Source organism: Schistocerca piceifrons, chromosome 9, assembly GCF_021461385.2.
Source record: "Schistocerca piceifrons isolate TAMUIC-IGC-003096 chromosome 9, iqSchPice1.1, whole genome shotgun sequence".
Lineage (NCBI taxonomy): Eukaryota > Metazoa > Arthropoda > Insecta > Orthoptera > Acrididae > Schistocerca > Schistocerca piceifrons.
Window position 1 is genome coordinate 192,503,610 of NC_060146.1, and position 23,328 is coordinate 192,526,937.

General features: G+C 39.1%; 1 long non-coding RNA gene across 1 annotated transcript; it reads right to left on the reverse strand.

Moving 5' to 3' along the window:
* Positions 1-621: 621 nt before the first annotated feature.
* LOC124716944 lies at positions 622-19,163 on the reverse strand. The gene is made up of 3 exons (XR_007005679.1): positions 19,118-19,163; positions 18,028-18,081; positions 622-671 (listed from the first exon to the last, which is right to left on the reverse strand). It is a non-coding gene; the product is annotated as an uncharacterized LOC124716944 (long non-coding RNA).
* Between the last annotated feature and the right edge of the window lie 4,165 nt (positions 19,164-23,328).

Below are 23,328 nucleotides of genomic sequence, written 5' to 3' on the forward strand. Positions count from 1 at the left end.
TCAGAACACTTACAACACAGCGTAATTTCACCTCTGTGTAAACCTGATTGATCAGTATCAACTGCACTACATTTCAGCCACATCAGTGCAAATCATCTTTTTCTGAGACAGACAACAGCTACTTGTATCACTAGGGAATCTGTTGTATCTTTAAGAAACTTAATGTTATAGAAAGCACACTCCAGAGACTTCACAAAATATAGGTCTACCACTCATTTATCGTAGTTGAACTGTACTATTTTAACAAATTGCTTGCTTTATTGGAAAAGCAGTCTTCAATCCTTTGGCATAATATTGCTGTTTCAATAGATAAGTGCATTCAATATCTAAAGTCAAAGCATTTAATTTTGCGATGAAGCCTAATGTTTCTTGGCTTAACCATTTCCAAGCAGTTTATTGTGCCTCTAACAGTAACTGAAATGTGCTTATGTGCAGTAACACTTGGATCAGGAACAGACATTGAAGTACAGCTGCATTTCATTACTGCCAGCATGATTAAGTGGCATACTGCTGTTTAATGAGAAACAGCAACTCCAAGGCACACAGGAAATGACAGGCATTAATGACTAATCTAACATGCCCTCAGCACAAGATGTGCTCATGTAACATGCAGATACATTACCGGTACATCATCTCTATCTCGTCTGAGAAATGTTGACAGCATGGACAATCTGGAAGAGAAAAAAAAGCACAGATCAGTACACTGCCAGAAATATTTGAATAGAAGGTAAAAGCAATTGATCTTAATGACACTTTTAGCAGTCACATGCACAGTTCCACAAAACATTCTTACATACAACATTTAATTCCACTGTGTAGCCATAATATTTATGGAATGTACTGAACAGGACCTGCGCCCAACTAACATCTGCTCTTAAGTACCTAAGGGTGAATTAATCTTTAGAATGAATCAAGTACCAGCACTTGTAACTCTCAATGGTGCTTTCTCCAAGGAAAGAAAATATGCAATTTAAACAAAAAATCCACAGGCTTAAATGATATCCCAGTCAATGTCCTTAAATGTATACAAACAAAAACCCATCAACAATAGTAATTAATGAACCTTTCAATCTGACTGCTTTCCTGCATATCTGAAACAAACAGAAGTAATACCAATACTGAAATGTGATGCAAATAATTTAGAAAACCACACACCAATTTCTTCATTATCTAGAATTTCTGAAACTATAGCGACTATAATGAAAACTTGCCTAATGAAGTACCAACATAAATACAACTTTCCCTGCAATTAACAATCTGCTTTCAGGACTGCAACAGGTACACAGTCAGCTATAGTGCAGTTTACTGGAGTTGCACTCCAAGCACTAGACATGGGCGAGAAAGAAACAGGCATGTTTTTGGCTCAATCTAAGGCATCTGACAGCACTTATCCCTTACTGATAGTTGTAATTTGTGAAATAAAATCCAGTGGTATGTCTAAGAACTGGTTGAGTCATAATTGGAAAACCAGGTGTAAAGAGTAGAAATCTCACATTTCTGAAAGACTAGTAGTAAAGAATTTATTATATCCAAATAATAATAATAATATAGGTGCCACTCAGAGAAGTGTATTAGGCCCACCCCTCTTCTGTATATATATTAATACTTTTCTGGAGTGTCGGTTATGGAGAAGAAATACCATTTGCTGATGACACAAATTCAACAATTAACAGAAACTTCCAATGAAGCTCACGAGATTTGCACAACTGGTCTTTGGGAAAGGCAGCAACTTTTAATGCGTTAAAGGAACTGTATAAATGTGCATCTAAAAAAAATGCATGTTACTACATTGAAAGCAAAAGGTTTAGTAGATTTTAAGTGATACCAAATTATTGGTAACATATCTAGACTCAATTGAAATGGACTGAGTAGGTGAAAATTGTGTGAAAGAGGCTATCCTCAGAATGTTAAGCTCCACAAATCCTTACATTGGTGTGCAATATTCCTTGCTGAAAAGTAGCCCTTTGATATATGCAGCCAATCCGCAGTTATAGGCTAATGTTTTGGCGAGTAAGTGCTGGGAACATATACACTATTTTCAAGATACAAAAGAGAGCTGCACAAATAGCAACCAATGGTAGTAGTAATTATTCAAACAGCTAGTAATTCTGACAGTTGTGTGTCAATACATCAATCACAACACAATGTATACAAGAAAAAATTCAATCTGTACACCACAGACAGTATAGTATATGGCCGTGGAACCAAATCCACTGTTTACATCCAAACAGAAGAAACCATTCAAAAACTACCTACAATGTATTATACCATGGAATAAAATTATACAATAGACTGTCACGAAAAGTAAAAGACGCAAATCTGTAAATGAATATTTAAAATAACTGTTATTGACTATTCAAGAGCACATACTGTTTAACAATTTATGGCATGATAGCAGACAAATATGGCTGAGTATATGAGCTACAATAAGAGGCGTGTTTATTTTTGTACAAAATGTTTGATGACATCCATACAGTATCTATTGCTCTGCAGATGAATAAACCAACAACAAAAGAAATTAACTCAAGACAGCATTCCAATGGATTCTCTATAAATTTTGAAGAACTGCAACCTAATGTTGCCGACAGGATTATTCAAATGAGAAAATTGCAGCATGTTTCGAACAGCGCCCGTATCACTCGGGAATATTTTGAACAGTGAAAAAACAGACCAGATAAATTTGTTAACTATTTTCCTCGTTATGTGAAAAACAACACTATTTGTATGGATATACATATCGGTATGTACTTTTGATGCAGTCTGTGCAGTCGCAATTGGTAAATGATGCACATCTAGTAAACAGCAGTACTGACAGAAGTTACAACACATTCTGCAAAATTATCTACCGGTATGTAACTTTCTGATTGGATCTAGCCATTGTCACGGAATGTAAATAACAGCATATGGAGACAAAGATGTGTGTCTAATATTGTACGTAACATTTGGGCATCTTACATCCTACACCCAAACGTGTGCCCATGATCATGATCATGATCATCATCATCATCATCATCATCACATCATCATCATCAGGTAAGTGAACGAGAGTCACCAGATTCACCTACACATATGGTATGAACAAGGAAATACACTGACAATGTTCTGCTGCCAGATATACACACCAACCTACAAATCACCCACAGTTCATATACAATTTCTCTGAAGAAAGCAAAATCTTGCAAAGCAGTACATGGATAAAATCGTGCAGATGCTTACACTGTTATTACTGTATAATTACAAACTCATATAACATAACATGACAACACCTATATCATTGTATATGAAAAAACTGATGCTCAATAAATAACAATAACAATACGCTATTATCGCAATACCGACTGAAGCAAAGTTATTGATTTTTATAAATGATATACCAAACTGTTTAACACTAGATAATGCTGTATTGTATGCAGACAATACAAGTTTTTTTTATTAAGGCTCAGAATGAGACTGACTTGCAACACAAAGTAGAAATAACAAAAGAAGACGCAGGAAAATGGTTTGGACATAACTCTATTTGTAAATGAGGAAAAAAAAAATAGTAGGGATGAATTCCAGCCACGTATCAAATAAAGTAAAGCCCAATATAGGTTGGGAACTTGGTGAACAGAAGATTTTTCAAACTTCAAACACAAAATTTTTAGGTGTCTGGTTAGACGAGCATCTAAAGTGGGATAAACATATTGAAATGCACGTATGGCAAACTGGTCATTCATTACTCAAAAACAAGCATTAAGAATAATGAAAGGGGCTGCACCAAGAGAGCCCTGCAGGTAAATTGTCAAAGAATTTCAAATAATGTCGCTTCCCTCTTTATTTATCTACGAAAGTATCTGCTTTTTCTAATCTCTGCTTCAATTTTCTTCTTTAAATAATGAGTGCCATGACTACCCAACAAGACCCAGGAATGATTTCCACAGAGAAACACACAAAACAGCCCAATATGACAAAGTGCAATGTATCACCCCAAAATCCTCTTTACTGCTCTTCCGTTAAGCATCATTTTTAAAAATGATCTTAAAAATGTTATTAAGAGAATCTTTTTACAGTGTTACAGAGTCCATGGGTTTTCAGAACCTAGTGACATAGTGGTCAATGATAATAATAATTCATATTTGAACAAATGTATGAAAATAGTCTGCCTGTACACACTATAATTAATTAATTATTGTTTGTTCTGTTATTCTCTTCTATACGCTGCATGAGATATACCGGGTGATCAAAAAGACAGTATAAATTTGAAAACAATAAACCACAGAATAATGTAGATAGAGAGGTAAAAAATGACAAACATGCTTGGAATGACATGGGGTTTTATTAGAACCAAAATAAAAAACAAAGTTCACCAAATGTCCAACAGATGGCACTTGACAGCAAACCGTCACTGACTGTGCATGACAATCGTGTATAAAAGGAGCTGTAATTAGAGAGAATCAGATGCGCCAGCAGTAGCAGCATGTTGACGTTACCTCAAAAGGCGCTTTTAGTGAAGCTGTATTATCAGAATGGGGAATGTGCTAGTTCAGCATTACGATGCTATCACCATAGGAAGAGGATTCGAAGGGGTAAAGGTCCGTTGACAAGTGCAGCTGTGGCGAGAATGATTTCTAATTTCGAAGCCATGGGTTGTTTAAACGATAGACCCCGTAGTGGCCGACTGAACACAAGGCGTAATGCTGCTGAGACAGTTCAGGAAGAAATGGAGACTGTAGAGGGTTCATCTATGCACGGAGAAGTCAGCGCTAGTGCAGTCGCACGTCGACCAGCATTCCATACACTACTGATTGGTTGGCACTTAGGCATACCCTACGATGCTGTCTGTACAAAATCCATTGGCATCATGAACTGTTACCTGGCGATATAGTGAAGGGGAGGGCATTTGCGGTGTGGGCATTTCAAAAGATGGCGGAAGATGACGATTGGTTGAGTAACGTGTTGTGGACCGGTGAAGCTCATTTCACACTCCGAGGGTCTCAACGCCCACAACTGCAGAATTTGGGCTACCGAAAATCCTATAAATGTCATGGAGACTCCATTGCACAACGAGAAAGTCACGGTATGGGTTGGATTTACTATATCAACCGTTATCAAGCCTTTTTCTTTGAGGAAATATGCGATTCTGGTTTTGCAACTGCTACCGTGATGGGTGAGAGGTACACCGATATGTTACAGAATCCCATCATCCCCACCCTGGCTGATAAGCACCTGCTGGAAAGTACGATGTTTATGCAGGATGGCACTCAAGCCCATATTGCTAGACACGCGAAAGATCTCTTGCGCACGTCGTTTGGTGATGATTGTGTGCTCAGCCATCACTTTTGTCATGCTTGGCCTCGCAGGTCCCCAGACCTCAGTCCGTGCAATTATTGGCTTTGGGGTTACCTGAAGTCGCAAGTGTATTATGATCGACCGACATCTCTAGGGATGCTGAAAAACAACATCCGACGCCAATGCCTCACCATAACTCCGGACATGCTTTACAGTGCTGTCCACAACAATATTCCTATTCTTATTATTGTTGAGGAATGATGGTGGACATATTGAGCATTTCCTGTAAAGAACATAATCTTTGCTTCGTCTTACTTTGTTATTCTAATTATTGCTATTCTGATCAGATGAAGGGCCATTTGTCAGACATTTTTAGAACTTTCGTATTTCTTTCGTTCTAATAAAACCCCACGTCATTCCAAGAATGTGTGTCAATTTGTACCTCTCTATCTACATTATTCCATGATTTATTCAGTTTTCAAATTTATACTGACTTTTTCATCACCCAGTAATTTATTTAGGATTTACCACTGTAGGGCTATGTTATTAATTTACTGTATAATTACAAACTCAAATAATGTAACATGTCAACTCCGATATCATTGTATATGATAAAATGGATGCTCAATAAATAACAATAACGATACAATATTATTGCAATACCAATTGAAGCATAGTTATGAAATCCATGTGACACAGGCTTCACAACTCAAACATCGAATGATGTATCAGCGCCCTTTTAGAATTATTCACTTTTCCTAACCCAGTTGAGGGTATCATAATTTATACATCTAGTACCTAACACATGAACGCTTGTTTGCTACAGGGAGGGGGGGGGGGGGGGGAATTGCAACGCAGTATTACTTAAAATCACCATAGATGGTGAACAAAACACCGTGTACCCGAAATTGTACAACTACAACCAATCCACAGTAAAACGCTATGAGAAAAATATTTTCCTATGTTAGCCAATAGCCCTCTCTTTTTTCTTACTGCTAATTCTTCAGCTCACCAAGATGTATTAACTCACCCATGTTCCCTCAATCACTCTTCACACTTGCAAAGAACAAGACAGAATAAAACTGCGCACTTCACCTTGGCTGAAATCAGTGACTACACTTTGCTTCAGTGTCGCCAACCCTATCACCATTAAGCTCTGACTGGGGTGGTATGGTCTGTTTTTTTTAGGGCAGACACACTGGGTCCCAATGTGCTATGTACCAATGGGTTGCAACAACGTATCTTAACTGTCAGGTGCAATTTTTCTTAAGGCAGTGGTGGCGATCTGTGCTGATGTTGGCAACGACTGGTCATGAAGCAAATAATTAATGCCGATCCTGCTCATTGGTTGACATTGTGTGTACCCTTGTGTGCCCATTTAACTAATTAACCCCATAAAACGAAAATTTCATAACAAAATGTTTGCATTAATACGAGTGTCACATAATTCCCAGCTATCAATGGTCGTTACCAGCTCCAGCACACTACGCTGCCACTGCCTTATAATGCAACCCAGTTGCTGAATGTGTTGATATGGTAGAGCACCATGTTCGAACCGAACATCTGGATTTCCAGCAAAAAAAATAGTAGCATAATGTGACAAAATGTTTTTCTTCCTAGTTTTCATCATGATGAACTTCATTCACAGTGACAGGGATGTGTTTTGTTGTTCTCTCCTTACTAGAACTTCAGCAAGCTCAAATAATTTGTATTGCTGCAAGCATCTGTACGGTACTACTGATCATTTCGAATCCTCACAAATATAAAGGGTAACCAATATTATGTTGCAAAATATTGTTGCTACAAAGAAAATGTAAAGATGCAGACAAACATCCTATTTCTGAAGTTTTTGTGACAATTTTAAGGAATTTAGTGGTAACAACCATACGTCAGCACAACCATGACTTTAAACTGGCAGCATTTTGAACTGTAATGCCTTTTTTTTAAGAACACAGTATTTGGAGTATCTCATTTATTATCAAGGTACCAACAATCAAAGTTTATTACCGTATACAGTGACGTAATATTAATGTACTATATTTTTGACAAAGAATTTTTGGGGCAACAGTGTAATGTGGGACAAATGCATTATGCATACTTGTAATACGAAAAACCATTAACTGTAGCCTTGTTACATCTGAATAACCAAAGCAGGAAGACCTCCTAGTATACTTTGTGAACTATTTTCCCTGCCTTTTGATAAAATGTCAACTATGTTTTTCATTTCGAAATGCTAGATCATGATCTGACATACAAACACATATTACACTGTCCAAAGATGAGCACTGGTTACCGAAAATTTCTCGTACGTTTTAAAGCCTGTGCTCATACTGACACACTACAATTCCGCAGATTTTGACTATTGTTTCTTCCCAATTTATAAAATATACTCGTTAACAAAGCTGTATTACTTTTGTACATAGAGTATTATGAGGCGGAATGGAAATAAGGTTAATGTTCTAACTGATGACTTACTTCTCTTGCAGGTCCCCTTCACTAAAACAGAATTGGTCTGCACCAAAAAAAATGAGAGATGTTCCAGTGTCTCTTCTAAACTTATTTCATCCTGCACCTGATGTAAAAAGTTCTTTGAAGTTGTAACCTCATTGGCTGTTGTGGCCAAGTTAGCTAGAGTAATACTGACCCTGAGCTCTTCTGAAGCTGCTTCAGTCTATCAGACAAATGGGGAAAACATTGCCCTTTGCGAAAATGAAATGCTTTTCATCATATACTAAGCCTTGGTACTGTTGCATTAGCCACTATTTCTCATTAAACTGAAATAGCCAAGTAACAGGTCAATGGATCTCATAAAAATCTGCAATTCATTATTTTAAAAAGATTGGATAATGGCAAATAATATTTTGATGCTGTTGTAATTAAGGAGGGGATAATTCCTGCTGTTATGGTCCCTGGCGTTAATGTTAAGCCCCATGTGTGTGAGGTATGGTGTAATAATGATGATTCTCGCGTTTAATTTATGGACACTTAATGGCACAAGGTCACAATCAGGCAAAGTTGTGATAGTAACTGGAAGATAGTTACAGATGATGTGCTTTGTTGTTGCTGTTGCTCAGTTTTGTTATATTGATCTACATAAACTTACGCTGCAGTGTTGTTCTTCGGCACCCCAATGTAGAAGTCTGCACAGAATAAGCCAAGTGTAGAACCCGTGCAATATACACTTTTATTTACATATAAAAGCCAGCTTCCGAATCTTCTCTTGTTTGAGACTGCTTGCACAAGATTGTGTGTCAATTTTAAGTTCTGTATTTGCATGTGCCCCTTCGCATCACTTGTCCTGTGTAATCCTTCACTTTCTGTACCGATAGCTGTTTGTATTAGGATATATTGTGAAAACTAGTGTTATCGTCAATTGTAGGATGAATTTAGATTGTGGTATTCAAAATTTTCAAGGACAGTAGGGCTATCGTTCATAACAGCCTTTTGCTAATTCCTTGTCTAATTACATGAGAAATAGGTCACTTTCAGAGTTTTCTGACAATTACAAAACTATATTTTCGTAAGTTAGTGGTACCAGTTTTTGGTATCTTATTTAATTCGTAGCAAATCAGCATCTGTAGATCACAGTTCTGCCAAAGTATACATCACCCCTGAATTTCATTGTGTATCAATGCAAATAACTGGATTTGAACATTTTTGGAAGCTACAATCCTGCTTCTCATTATCTACAAGCAATTGGGGTTTTAATTACTGTAGCAGATATTCTAACCAACATTTTGTGTTACAATCTCATTTTCCCTTTAAGAAGAGTAATCATATACATTCTCTGCATTCATCATATATCTGTTTTCCAGTTTGCAAACAACTGTAGTAAATGTAAAAACATTTTAGGAAACTAGTAAATACTACCACGTGTCTGTGTTGCCTTAACAGAAATCTCTTTCTGTATCTCCGTCAGTCCTTATAGGGAATTAGCACCTTTTTAGCTCAGATTAAGAAATAATGAGCAGGTTTAATTTGTAGCCCTTTGTTCACTGTCCTGTAATACACTGCAACAGCCAAAATGCAGCTCCACTATAAATGCTGTTCTCAGACGTGAGGTGAGTTGGTTGACATTTGTGAGCAGCTGGAAATCACCCTGACTACTGTAAAATGATTGTCAGCTGCGGTGAATCAGTGTGTTGGAAGAGCTGCCGAGAGTCGTGTACCTGTGGTAACTGTACCAGAGGTACCTTAAGTACACTCCTCTGGTGTATATCTTGTCTCCTCTGCAGACAGTTCTGCATCTGTCATTACTCGTCCACTTTACTGCAAGTAGCGTGTCAATGGTGGATATAGGCATCCTGTACAGAGTGGGTGTGAGCCAGTGAGGACTCGGGGTGTTATACCAATCCCCATAACTAACAAGTTTGAAGTGCCGTCTATCACTGAAACAAACTGAGCCAGTGGGACTCACTTCACCTGTTTTGGGAAAGCATGAAAGGGTAGGGTTCTATAAATCGTTGGCAAACCAAATGTATGGTGATTGATTGTATCCCTTCAGGAAATGCCAGCGAGGGACAGGAAAGGACACCAGGTGCACTCAGTGTGAGGCTATTCCAGCAGCCATTTAGGGGACAGAGTGCAACAAACTGCAGATTGTGGTGCACATTGGAACACATGATGCCTTTCGTCTGGGCACTGAAGTGACTCTTGGGTCATTCCAGCGACTGGCAGAGAAAGTTGAGGAGACCAGCCTTGTGCACTAAGTCTCAATGAAGCTCACAATATGCAGCATTGTCTCCAGAACTGATCGTGGCCATTCGGGAGTTGAGTGGGAGGACTGAACCAGACACTTCGGAAGTCCTGTGACAAGCGAGGCTGCAACTTCCTGGACCTGTGCTATAGCGTTGTGAACTGTAGGGTCCCCTTAAATAGGTCAGATGAGCACTACACATCAGAGGCTGCTTCTCAGGTTACTGACTGTAGATTAGGCGGCTCTCCACCCAGAGGCTGTAGGTAACCCAGAAGTAGAAGTGTAAGACCAGGAGAAAAAAAAGATGCCTCCCACATGTGAGAGGTGGTAAACTGCCGAAGCATTCATAACTAAGTGCCAGAGTTCGAAGTGCTCGTGAAAAGCAATGGAGCTCAATGAAAACTGCTTGAAACCTGAAATTGACAACAGTGAGATTTTTGAGGAAATATTAAATGTATACCAAAAGGATAGGCAATGGAAAAAGGTGATGGTGCATTTGACACTGTAGACAAAAAACTAAGATCCACTGAAGTAGAAATTGAAACTGTATGCGAGCCTGATTGGACAAGACTCAGTGTTAGGGGTGGGTACAAAATGATAATTGGATCCTATCGCCCATCAGAATCGTCTCCTCTTGCAACCACAAAGTTCTGAGAAAATGTCAGTTCATTTGTACTCCAGTTACCCAATCACACTGATTATTGGTGAAGACAAATCATCCAACAATTAATCGGGGAAATTACAATTTTGTTAGTGGTTGGTGTGGTAAGACATTCTGTGAAACTTTACTAAAAGCCTTCAGTGAAAGCTACCTAGAACAGATTTAGGGGATCCATTCACAATAGAAATATATTGGCTCTAATTTCAACAAATATACCAGACATCTTTGAGGATGTCCACTTTGACACTGGCATCGGTAACCATGACGCGGTTGTGGGAACAATGATTACTTAAGCACAAAGGACGGAGGACAACTAAAACAAGTAGAAAGATGGATGTGTTCAGTAAACTAGCATGTAGACAAACTCTGGCTCAAATTTAAAAGAATAATTGGCCACACACTGCATAGATAAATATGGAAGTACTCTGTAAATGTTCCTTCACAAAGGAAAACCCAAGATAATTGACCCAATTCAGTTGTACCACTGAAAAGATGAATGAAATAAGTATTTGTGTCAGTGGTGTTGAGAAACAGCTGAAATTGTTAGAACTGAAAAAAAGCTCCAGCGCACAATGGAATCCCTGTCAGATTCTATACTGAATTTGCAGCTGAATTAGCCCCTCTTCTCACTATAATCTGCCGTAGATCCCTCAAACAAAAAAATCATGCCCAGTTCTTGGAAAAAGTCACTGGTCACGTATGTCTACAAGAAGAGTAGTAGAAGTGATGCACAACACTACCATCCAGTATCTATGACGTTGATTTCTTGTAGAATCTTAGAACATATTCTGAGCTCAAACATAATTTGGTATTTTGAACAGAATGGTGTCCTCACTTTCCAGCTAGCATGGTGTTTGGAAACATTGATCATGAGAAACACAACATATTGAAAGCTTTGGATCAAGGCAACCACGTAGACAGTGTGTTTTGATTTCCACAAAGGATTTGACTTCTGATCACCACTACGCTTATTGTCGAAAATACAATCGTGGGGTATCAAGTGAAATTTGTGAGTGAATTGAGAACTGTGTGGTAGAGAGGACACAGCATTTTATCTTAGATGGAGAGTCATTGTCAGATTTGGAAGTAACTGGATGTGCTCCAGGGCAGTGTGTTGGTCGCTTGCTTTTCGTATTGTATATTAACGACCTTGCAGACCATATTAATAGTAAAATTAGGCTTTTTGGAGATGATGCAGTTATATATAATGAAACACTATCTGAGACGAGCTGCATAAATATTCCGTCACCTCTTGATAGGATTGCAATATGGGGCAGAAATTGGCAACGTACTCTAAATGTTCAGAAATTTAGAACTGTGCACTTCACAACAGGGAAAAAACATAGTATCCTATATTTTGGGTAAATGAAATCGAATGTTCGCATAGGTTCACTCATGGGTAAAGCAGGTGGTAGATTTTATTGATTGGTAGAATACTGGGGAAGTGCAATCAGTCTACGAAAGAGATTAAAAAGCAATCAGTCATGTGCTCCATCTTAGAAGATTGCTCACGTGTGTCAGACCTGTACCAGATAGGACTAACAGGGGATATTGCATGTATAAAAGGAGGAGCAGCACAAATTGTCACAAGTTTGTTTATTCCATAGCAGAGTGTCACAGAGACATTGGGGGAACTGAAATGGTAGACCCTTTAAGACAAACGTAAACTATTCTCAGAAAAGTCTGCCCCGAACCATGGGTGGTACCCTCTGGTGGCACTTCTAACAGAAGGCCGATAACAGGCAAATTGATCTCGGTCCCCGAGAGCTATCGGAGGTTGGCCCATATGACAGAGGAAGGGATGGAACTGTTGAAGTAAGTACTGAATGAAATCCAGCTAGGTTTTTTGCTATCCCAAAGAATTCAACAACACTTGGCATGCATCTGTTTGTAATGAATGCAGTTTGCCACCATAGGATGACTGTTAAAAATGCTGAGAGCACATATCAGCGCAAGATTTGTGTCAGTGCATGCCTCAGTCCACCAAGGGGCAGGGACATGATGTGGTGAAGAGGAAGTTTGATGAATAGAACATTCTGCAGCAGAAAGAATAACGCTTGTGAGATATTGCACCTGGTCATCACGACTGGAAATCTTTTTCTTTGAAGGTGACGAGGGAAGAGCACAGCTGCCCATCAGCCTTAGTAAGCTGCAATTTGGGTATGCACACAGATGGGGTAGGAGTCAGCAAACAGACAGCACATGGGAAATGGTTGCTCTAGTATGCGTAAGAAAGAACGGACCACTCAAGACCATGGCAAGCTGCGCATTGCAAAAGGGTAAGTCCAAATGGAAATAGGGATGCGAGGAGTTGGGAAGGAAAACGGGAACTCCTGTGTTAAGGCAGAAGAGGTTGGAGTTGATGAATATCAGCCAAGAGGGCAACTCTGGCAGGTTCTAGGAGAACCCCTAAGGGGATTATGCACATTAGTCACCGAGTAGCAGACATGCGTGAGGTAGCTGCCCAACAAGCCAAAGGAAGTCTGACCTGGTGACATTGAATAATGGAGGAATGTAAACGGTACAAAGGGAAAACATCAGGTGAGGGAGGAAAAGGTGAACTGCAACAACTTTAAGATGGGCAGTCAGTGAGATGGGTTGCCTATGAATCTCATTCAGCATGATGCCCACAAGAGATGGAATGCTGACCTTGGGAGGGGGAGGGGGGGGGTGAGGTGGTCTAAACAAACTGGAGAGAAATGTGAAAGCTCAAAGCAGTCGTAAGTATGGAACTTTGTTTCCTGAAGGCAGAGTACAAGGGTACGGTGTGATGCTAAAAGCAGGCATAAATTCTCTTTCTGGGACAGAAGGCTATGAATGTTCCATTCGAGGAGGTATGAGGAAGAAATGATGGGGCGTCATCTCAGCACTGTTGATTGACAGTCTGGAGACTTGCAGCTACACTGCATAGGAGCAGGATGATCCTGCTCCATGAGGTCAACAGAATCATCAGCTTGCTTGTGCTGTTAGTATGTGGAGCCCAACTCAGGAAACCTGTTTGTGGTGGGCGGTGGCGACATAGAAGCTGGTCAGGCTAAGGTATCATGTGGCAACACCATTGAAGAGAATCTTCGAGACGGCCATGGAAAAGACTGTTTGCCTTTGTTGGACTTCTTTGAGCCCTTCCAGTTAGCAGAGGAAGACACTGGCGTTTTGCTGGAGAGATGTAGGAAGTCTTCACAGGAGAACTCCTTTTGTCCTTTCCGGTCACCAGTTGTGTAAATTAAGGCACTTATCGTAGCGATGGACGAGCTTGGAAATCCTTTCGTCATGAAAAATCGGCCGCCTGCGCCTTCAACCACGTGGTTACCTCTTTTGGGACAGAAAAGGTGTGATTTTTGTGGATTTCCTGGAAAGAGGCACTACAATAAACTCTCAAAGGTATTGCCAAACTCTGCACGACCTCAGAAGAGCAATACAAAACAAGCGCAGGGGAAAGTTGGGCTCAAAGATCTTGCTGATTCACGACAATGCCCGGGCCCACACGGCAAATGCCACTCGTGAAGTGCTCTAATGTTTTAAGTGGGAGTTGTTTCCTCATCGGCCGTACAGTCCCGACCTGGCACCGAGCGACTTCCACTTATTCCCAGCAATGAAGAAGTGGTTGGCTATGCAGCATTTTGACGACGACGCACAGCTTCAAGAAGAGGTAACCACGTGGTTGAAGGCGCAGGCAGCCGAATTTTACGACGAAGGAATTTCCAAGCTCGTCCATTGCTACGATAAGTACCTTAAAATTAAATGGCAACTATGTAGAAAAGTAGTATTTAAGTGTGGCTTTCATCTGTATATAATAAAAAAAATTTCCAATACTTTATTTTTAATTCCAAAACGTAATGTACTTCGTGGATAGTCCTCTTACTACACCATTATCAAGTTGTGAAACTTTGGTGTTTGTTGTGCTGCAGCTGAGGCATCATGAAGGCCTTAACTGTCTTATCATTTGACAATTTTAACAAATCATACAAAAAATGTATTTTATAAATATTTCGTATGCTGTTGCCTTCAGATACCTTGCTTTCATAACATGCTTATTACAGTACACAAACTGTCAAGCAGGAAATCCAATATGGTGCTTCCCAATCACCCTTCATTTAACAGTAATTGATGTCTATGGTAGTTCCTGCAGTTTTTGATATAGCCTGTCTCTTGCAGCTGCCAGAAGTAGTTGCCAATTGGTTGACATTCACAATGTCATAAGAAATGTAGAAAATATCAAACAACTCCACTTGGTGAACTGGCCTATACTGAGTTCTGTCACAAGTCATGTCACACACCTGTTGGCCAAAGTCTTCAATTGCAGACCTGCCCACAACTGTCATTCTGCAACATCTTATCAAAACCAACTGTGGACAGGAGCACTGGTTACCTGAACAGGTGTAAGTGTGATGAGTCTATTGTGGTTGTGACAAACCAATCCATAGTTTAGTCAGAGCTATACAGAGGTGACAGAAGTCATGCGGTACCTCCTGTATCTTGTCTGATTTCCATTTGCCCAGTGTAGTTCAGCAGCTGAAGGTGGCATGGAGTGAACAAGTTGTTGGAAGTTCCCTGCACAAATACTGAACCATGATGCCTTTATAGATGTTCTTAATTGGTGAAGTGTTGCCAGTGCAGGATATTGTGCATTAACTGACATCACGTATATACCATTACTGTTCAATGGGACTGATGTGGAATGTGAGTTGCCAAACCATTTGCTTTAACTGACCATAATGCTCTTCAAACCAGATGCAAACAGTACTAACCTAGAGACATGGCATGTGGTCATCCATAAAAATTCCATCCATTTTTGATCACCAAATGGCCTTAAAAATAACCATTCCAGCCAATAGTTCTGTTGGACTACGGGACCCATTCCATTCCATGGAAACACAGCCCACACCATTATGGAGTCACCACTAGCTTGCACAGTGTACTGTTAACTTGGGTCCATGGCTTCATGGGGCCTACACCACACTAATCATACCATCAGCTCTTACCACCTGAGATCTGGGCACCTAAGATCCAACTGATATACTCAGAGGCCAACAAGAGGTGCGTCAGTCTGCTGCAACAGCCCATCAATGCCACATTTCCCTGCACCGTCCTAGTAGACACTCATTGTAAATCTCACATTGATTTATGTGGTTAAATCACAATGTTGCTTGTCTGTTACTATTGACAACTATACATATGCCACTGCCCTGTCATTAAGTGAAGGCCGTCAGCCACTGCATTGTCTCCGATACGAGCAAATGCCTGAAATTCGCTGAAACTATTGCACCTTAAGTATTTAATGGAATCTGCCATTATGAACATAGAACAGACAACATTAACAAAAGCCAGTCACCAGGCCCCAATCCTTGCCAGCCTCATGAAGTAGCTGGCTAACAGCCAGACACCCAAGATGTTGAGTGGACTACCTTCTTGACAGCATATTCACTGCTCTTTTTGAATGGTTTTGTTAATTTCCGCAATACATTTTACATTAGCACGAGAGAAAACATTGCCAATTCATACTAACAATGAAAAGCCCAGAACTAAATCTTTCACCAGTGTAGGTGTGTTCCATTTTTAGTCTTTAAAATTGGACAAACAATAGTCCTGCAGAAGATGGGTAAAGTCTAGATGGGGACTAGGAGCAAACTTACATCTTTTGTGAATACTCACCGAGTTATGATGAGAATGAAAGTGGCTGTGTCAGCCACTTGTATTATGCAGCAAATGAGACAGAAGTGAACACGCAACAGGTTTGGAAATACTATGAAATAGAAGCAAAAGCCACTGTATTTGGAAAAAAATAAAATGTTCTCACGTCCCACAGTAACAACAAACTCAGAAATAAACATTCTGAAGGAACAGCTGAGTACTCCTGAACCATGGTAAGCTGGAATACACAGCCATTTTCTTACCTCATATTAGATGAAACTGTCATCCCAGATAATGTTCCAACAGACACTGATTAGAAAATTTAGTACCAAAGGCAATTGACTTAATATAAAAAATTTGTTTCTATTTTGTCTACTTTTATTATCAAAATATAGATGATCAATAAACAAGCAGTTTATTCTGAACAAATACCTGATGTGAAAAGTTTATATTTAGTCAATACCCCATGTCAATAAAATGTTGTCAAGGAGCTTCTTGGGAAAGGATGGTCTTACTCTGGTAACACAGCAAGTTTTCTGAAACTGCCTTACAGTTTTAGTTTTTAAAGCAGAAAGTGTACTACATATGCCACATACTCAATATTTACTTATAAATCAATTTAACCTTTCTGTTAAGGCGTATTAGCTGTATGTAATACAATAAATACATTAACAATAATGATACAAACAGTAATAAGCACACAAATTATTTTTTTTAGTAACACCTGGGTTTCCTCATCACCACTGGGGTACCAGGCTTGATGCGTTACTCTTTGTTTTACATGGTGAGTTTCCCCAGTAGGCCTATAAACCATGATGTCCACACATGCATGCACAAGAATCTAGTTGATTCTTGGAGCAAGCATGACACTACAGTACAGGGTGTATTTGAAAAGAAATTCACAAATTTGATAATTTAGACCAACTTATACGGTTAACTTACAGACAGACTTGGTGTTATATTGACAGAAAACTCATTGTGTTTTGACTTGTGTGATACGCTAGTACAAAATTGTGCCAATCCAAGCAGTGACAGCAGATTGTGTGTGCTTTGGTTTGTAGAGAATGTGACAACTACACAATGTAATTTTTGTACAGAATATGGTGAAGATCCTCCTAGTAGGCATATCATTTTTGAGTGGTTGAAGTGTTTTACTGGGAGTATTCAGTAAAACACATCCTGAAGTCATCCCTTGGCACATGACAATAAACATCAAGTGGGACTAGGCTTCATGTACAGTCCTACAAAAATCAACCCAGCATTCACTTCTATAGCTCCAGTCCCATGTACAACTGGCATGTGTTAAGTAAATATACGCACTTCAAACCGTAAAAGACCTAAATAACAGTAGGATTGATTATAGGATCTTGTGTGGTAGTGTAACAATTTGGATGAAAGATACAATGGAAAGGCTATATTTGCTGTGTAGTCTACTTCTCATGCAAGTGGTTAAATTAATGAACAGCAGAACTTGCACCAGTAAAAAACCCATAAACACTCCGACATCTCTGCTGTATTTCTGAGTTAGAATACCCCGCAACTGAACAAGTCATTTGTGACATGCTGTGGTCACATTGCCAAGACCTCAGCTTCAGATGGAGTGTCTGCTGTGTAACCAAACAAAGTAACATTGGGGCTATGGAACTGTAAGGTACATAATTTCCCTATAAAATGACACCAAATCCATGCCCAAGTTAAATGAATAAATCATTGCATTTTCAAAGTTGTGAAGTACTCATCGATACACCCATTACGTGTGCACAAAACTTACCTGGTGGGGCACTGTTTCCAGGAGGTCCATTTCCTTCAGACATCAGGACCACGCCTGTAACAGAAATTTTCACATTCACAAATCTCTTTCCTGGCACTGTACATTACTTCATTCACTGAACTATTATACTACACAATGGCCACAAATACTGACAAAGCTACTGCTGCACTTTTCAGCATTCAAAAGTTTCAGTGTACACAGGAATGTTTCTGGAAGCAAATACAAGAGCCATATTAAATTTGTAATATGGTTATAAAGGCTGAAACTAGAATGTACCAGTAAACTTGCTCATGTTCATAGCCAGTTAATGAAACTAAACTCTTACAAATGCATTAAACCCGTTATGAATATATTTCTTACATTGTCTTAGTTGGAACACAACCATTTCTTTTAATACAGTAAGCAGAAACAAAATGCTTGAAAAGCCAAAGTCACCTTTGCTGCACTTCAACTCATATTTGGCTGAGCTTTATGAACACTTTTTACATGTACGTACAAATGTTTACTTAGTGTAAACAGGCTTCAACAGCATACAAAAACCCACCATTATATTGCAAGAACAAGCTGCATTCCAAAACCAAGCAGCAATCCAGATGGGTTGGAGTATGTATTTTATGACTTCATGAACATCAATATCCTAGTGCAGTCTCTTTGGAAGGTCAACCTTTCTGATGAAGTCTGTGAAATAAAATTGTCTCAAATTTGAGGGTGTGGAGAGCACTAAATGAAAGATTCAGAGGACTGTCAATATGCCCCATGTGTTCCAAAGTATTATCTTCCAATAATCCATGAAAACGTTCTATCGAAGTTCAAATTGAAAAATTCTGGATAATTTATCAGTTTCCCAGAATAAACCACCTGAGCATCACACTAGTAATGAAAGATGACTGAGCAAAGCATCCAATGCATTAAAATAAATTTGTAATTTTATTTTAATGCACACAGGAACCAGCTATCAAATATGGATAGGTTATATACATTGACATTCAATTTCTACTCCCATCTTAGGTAAGTGCTTTTACTAAAATTGTCAGCCGACACCAGTGCTTAATGATTAATCACCAATCCACTTCCCATCCCCATTCCATACCTCTGAAATTCCGGCGCCTCCGGATTCAGTGTCGACTGCATCGTAGTTGCCGAACTAAAAGAGAAAACGAACATGGTTATCAGAAGGTACACACACACACACACACACACACACACACACACACACACACACAGGCTAACTGGTACACAAAATTTGGAAACATTGTGAAAAAACATGCTCCATCTCTAGAGAACGTTCTGTAACACACAACTGTAAATTTCAAAGTTCTGCATGAGACTTAATTGGGGTAGTGCAAGTTCTGTGCCAGTCAGATTCCATATTTTCGCTAGAATCTTAACTTCTGCTGACCTTGGACACTTTATGCAGTCTGAAGTGAGAGTTACTGGACACAAGTAGAACTAAGAATTGTTTTGACATTGCACTACAAGAAACCTTTGAGACTTTTGTACGCCTTGTGTCAGCAGGAGGAGGAGGAGGAGGAGGAGGAGGAGGAGGTGGTGGTGGTGGTGGTGGTGGTGGTGTGGAGCAGCACACACTGGAGGCATGCGGAACAATTCTTAACCTTAGTGTGACACTCTAGAAATACTATGAAGAGCTATTCAAAGTAAGGCACTCTGTTATGACTACTTGTGGTGGTTTCACAAAACAATGCCCAAACACAGTTATCAGTAACCAGTCATTAGCTCAATTTGCATGGGGCTTTAACATCTGCCCCTGTCCAGACTATGCTCCAAACAAGGTCTACCTGTGCATCCACAATGAAGTGGATTGGCAGCAACACTGACATTCTTTGTGATGCTGTAACAGGCTACATGCAACCTCAGTTGGCAGAATTTTATGCAGGTGCATTTTGTCGGCTTCTTATAAATGCTCACACTTTAACAGGCCTCCAAGGAATCAATAAAATACGCAATTTTATGATTTTCTATTTAAATTATTACAATTATACCAGTACTTTATCTGTAACTGGAAAGGGGACTATGCACAAAACCCTGTGCTCTGAAGTCTGTTCCGTCTCTGAACAATCCCATGAACATACATGTGTAAAACTTCTGATGCAATGTCTTACCATTCATACTACTATAGAAAGACAAGATGTTCAATGTTCCCATGTCTATATTCTTGTCCAGTTTACTTGATTTTACACAATACTCCAATAAACATTCTGACAGACAATCTCAATAATTTTGAAACAATGCACAGTTTACTGTTGAAACTGACAGCACAAAAGAAAATGATGGCTGTGAAAATATGCTGTTCAGTTTTTCTTTCTCAATGTCAAACCACAATAGCACAGTATTCAAACCATTGGAGAAATTTCATCTCCCACATACTCTTACTCCCATATAGTTTTAAAACAAACTGCATACAAAACTGTGGGCCGATTTTTTTTCTTCCTCAGTTGATTTTAACAGAAAACAATATGGTTTGTAGGCTTATGATCAGAATACTACTGTGATATAGAAATCAGAAGTTTTGTATTCCTACCAATTTGCAGACAACATATGACTACACTTTCACTGAAGCTACTGTCCACAGGTCCATCAGCTGAGATGTCTCTCATAGCCCATAGCAGCAATGATATTCATTGTTTTACCCATCCATTTTCATCAACTTCAGTTCCTAACAAATGTTACAATACACAGAGAGGTAGGCAATGGAGATTGAGGAAAAACAGGGGAGAGGAGCGGGTGAAGGAGAAGGAAGAGGAAGGGGACAGAGGGAAAGAGAGGGGGGAAGGAAGAGGTTTACGATTTATATCCAATTACTATACATATTTAGTAACTGGGAAGCTTTGCGTGTGCGAGTTTTATAGTCACACAGCAGCCAATCAAATGTGTGCGTAAAATGATTACTTATCTTTACATTCTACCTTGTGTCACATCCTAACTAAGTGCTTTTACACAAAAATTTTAACTGCCACTAGTGTATTAACATTTGTCAGTGATGCTGATCCACTGGTTATGTCTATTCCATACCTCCGAAGGTCAGGTGCATCTTGATGTAACGGCGACTGCCGCACCGTCACAGTTGAACTACAAGAAAAGTAAAAATTACTATTAGCGTAAGGTACTTGCAGGAAGCAGAGATAAATAGTTTATCAAATGAACATGTAATATGGGAACAAAACATAGCAATTTAAGAAATACAGCGAAATACAGAGACTGGTACGTAAGTACCACAGCAAATGAATAAAATTTTTCGAGACAAACATGAGAATACGATACCTTACAAATTCTGGTGCTTCCGGATTCAATACAGATGTCCATACACTGAAAAGTAAAATTGAAATACATTAGAAAGAGACATTACAACTGAGAGTGACATTAACACGAACCGTAACACATTAAAGTGAAGTATTATGCTAAGTACAGGAAACAGTGTTGCAGGAAGACTGAGCAAGAACTGAAAAACTAATGACTTCTCACAGGAAGCTGAGGAAGTAGGCATGGAAATAAACTGAAGTCAGGTAATAAAAATCAGTAGGGAAAAGGAAAGTTTTTGGTTGTAGTAGACAAGTTATTGAAATATGTGCTTTCAAATATCTATGAAGCATGCAAACCAGGACGGGAAACCACACAGAAAACATCTCAGGCAAGGCAGAAAAACTACTCACAAATTTGTTATGTGAGAGGCAATTAGCTAAAACAAAAATCTTAGTATAGCAATATACTCTGAAGACAGGAGGCTTTGAAAATGAGCTGCACATGCACAAAAATTTCAGGAAGAACAAGACAGATAACATGCATTTTACTTTCAATTCTCATGTGCATCGGAACAACCATGACACCAAAAATTTTTGGTTAGCTGTAAGAGTAAAATTAGTACCAGCAGAAATGCAGCTATAAATGCTTCAAGAAATACTGTACAAACCCCACAATGTTTTCAAAATAGCATTTAGCTACTTTCAACTAACATTCCATTCAAACACTAATCACATTCAGTCCGTTATAGGAAAAGATTATTCAACAGTTCACTAAATACTACTTTGACACACTAACAGTGACCAGCCACAGAACACAGGAAACGTCTGAGGAAAGATCAGCTACTGCACGCTATTGAGCAAGAATATGGAAGCATAGAAGGTACGTCACTGTTTCACAGCACAACACATACACACTTACAACATGGGACAAGACTTTACCTTCATTTTCCATACATACCACAAGTGTCCCAGTCTGAGCCGACAGGCAGACAGAAATGGGATGTCCTCATTTTAGAGCAGTTTGGTTGTATTGCACTGTGGTGTGAAACCTGAAATGAAAACCTCTGTCACCTCCCAAGTGCTCCAAGCTAACTTAAGAGGTAACATTTGCTACAGCATGAAGCACAAATAGGATAGTCTAATATTTATACCTGGCAAGAAAACTACATAATTATTTATTATGTGACAATTGCTTTATCTAAGTATCCATACATTTTGAGAGCCATTGCAGTTTCATTTAACATGACCTCCAATGAGCATGAGCTTTCCAATTTGGTCCAGTGACCATATACTGTCTATTCTTTAAACTCACCATACCATAAAGCTGCATTGGAACTTCTCCTGGCAATAGTCCGTGAATGTGAGAACAGAGTTCTTTGCCAATGAGTACTGTCAGTTGGTACAGCTACAATAGGGATGTTTGATTGTTTAATTTTTGATGTGTTGTGGTTTTGTTTTTCGTAGTTGTCAGTGTTGGTTTTTTCGTATCAGTAGTTATAGTTGACCTATACATGTCAAGGAAAATGACCTATTCTGATTTTCATATTTTTAAATGTAGGTACGCGTGTTTTGGTACCTTCAGCTGTGGTGAAGGGAAATTTCCAATCCCAATGTTCATAGTTTTTGTTTTAGGCATTGGTGTTTTTGTACTGCCAGCTGCTGTTAACCTATATGGGTCAAGGGAAGTGTCCAATCCCGGTAGATTTTTTAATTATTTTTTGTTCATCAACTTTTGTGTTTTGGGATCATGGTGCGCTTTTTTTACTGTTATATTTAGCTTGTCCACTCCTATAACCCCTAATATCCTGCAGTTGTCCCATTAGTTTTATTCTATTTTTGGAGGGAGATGTTATTGTCTTACACGTATTTTCGTGTTAGTTGCCATGTGTATCTAGTGTTATAGGTGCCATATTGGAGATGCTTAGATCAGCAGTTTCCACCATAATCATGGATTAAAGTAGACAGGTGGAATCTGACACTTCTGTATTCCCAAACCTCACACTGTAAGGCCTGTAAGGAGGACCGCCACAGTTTTGGTACAGTT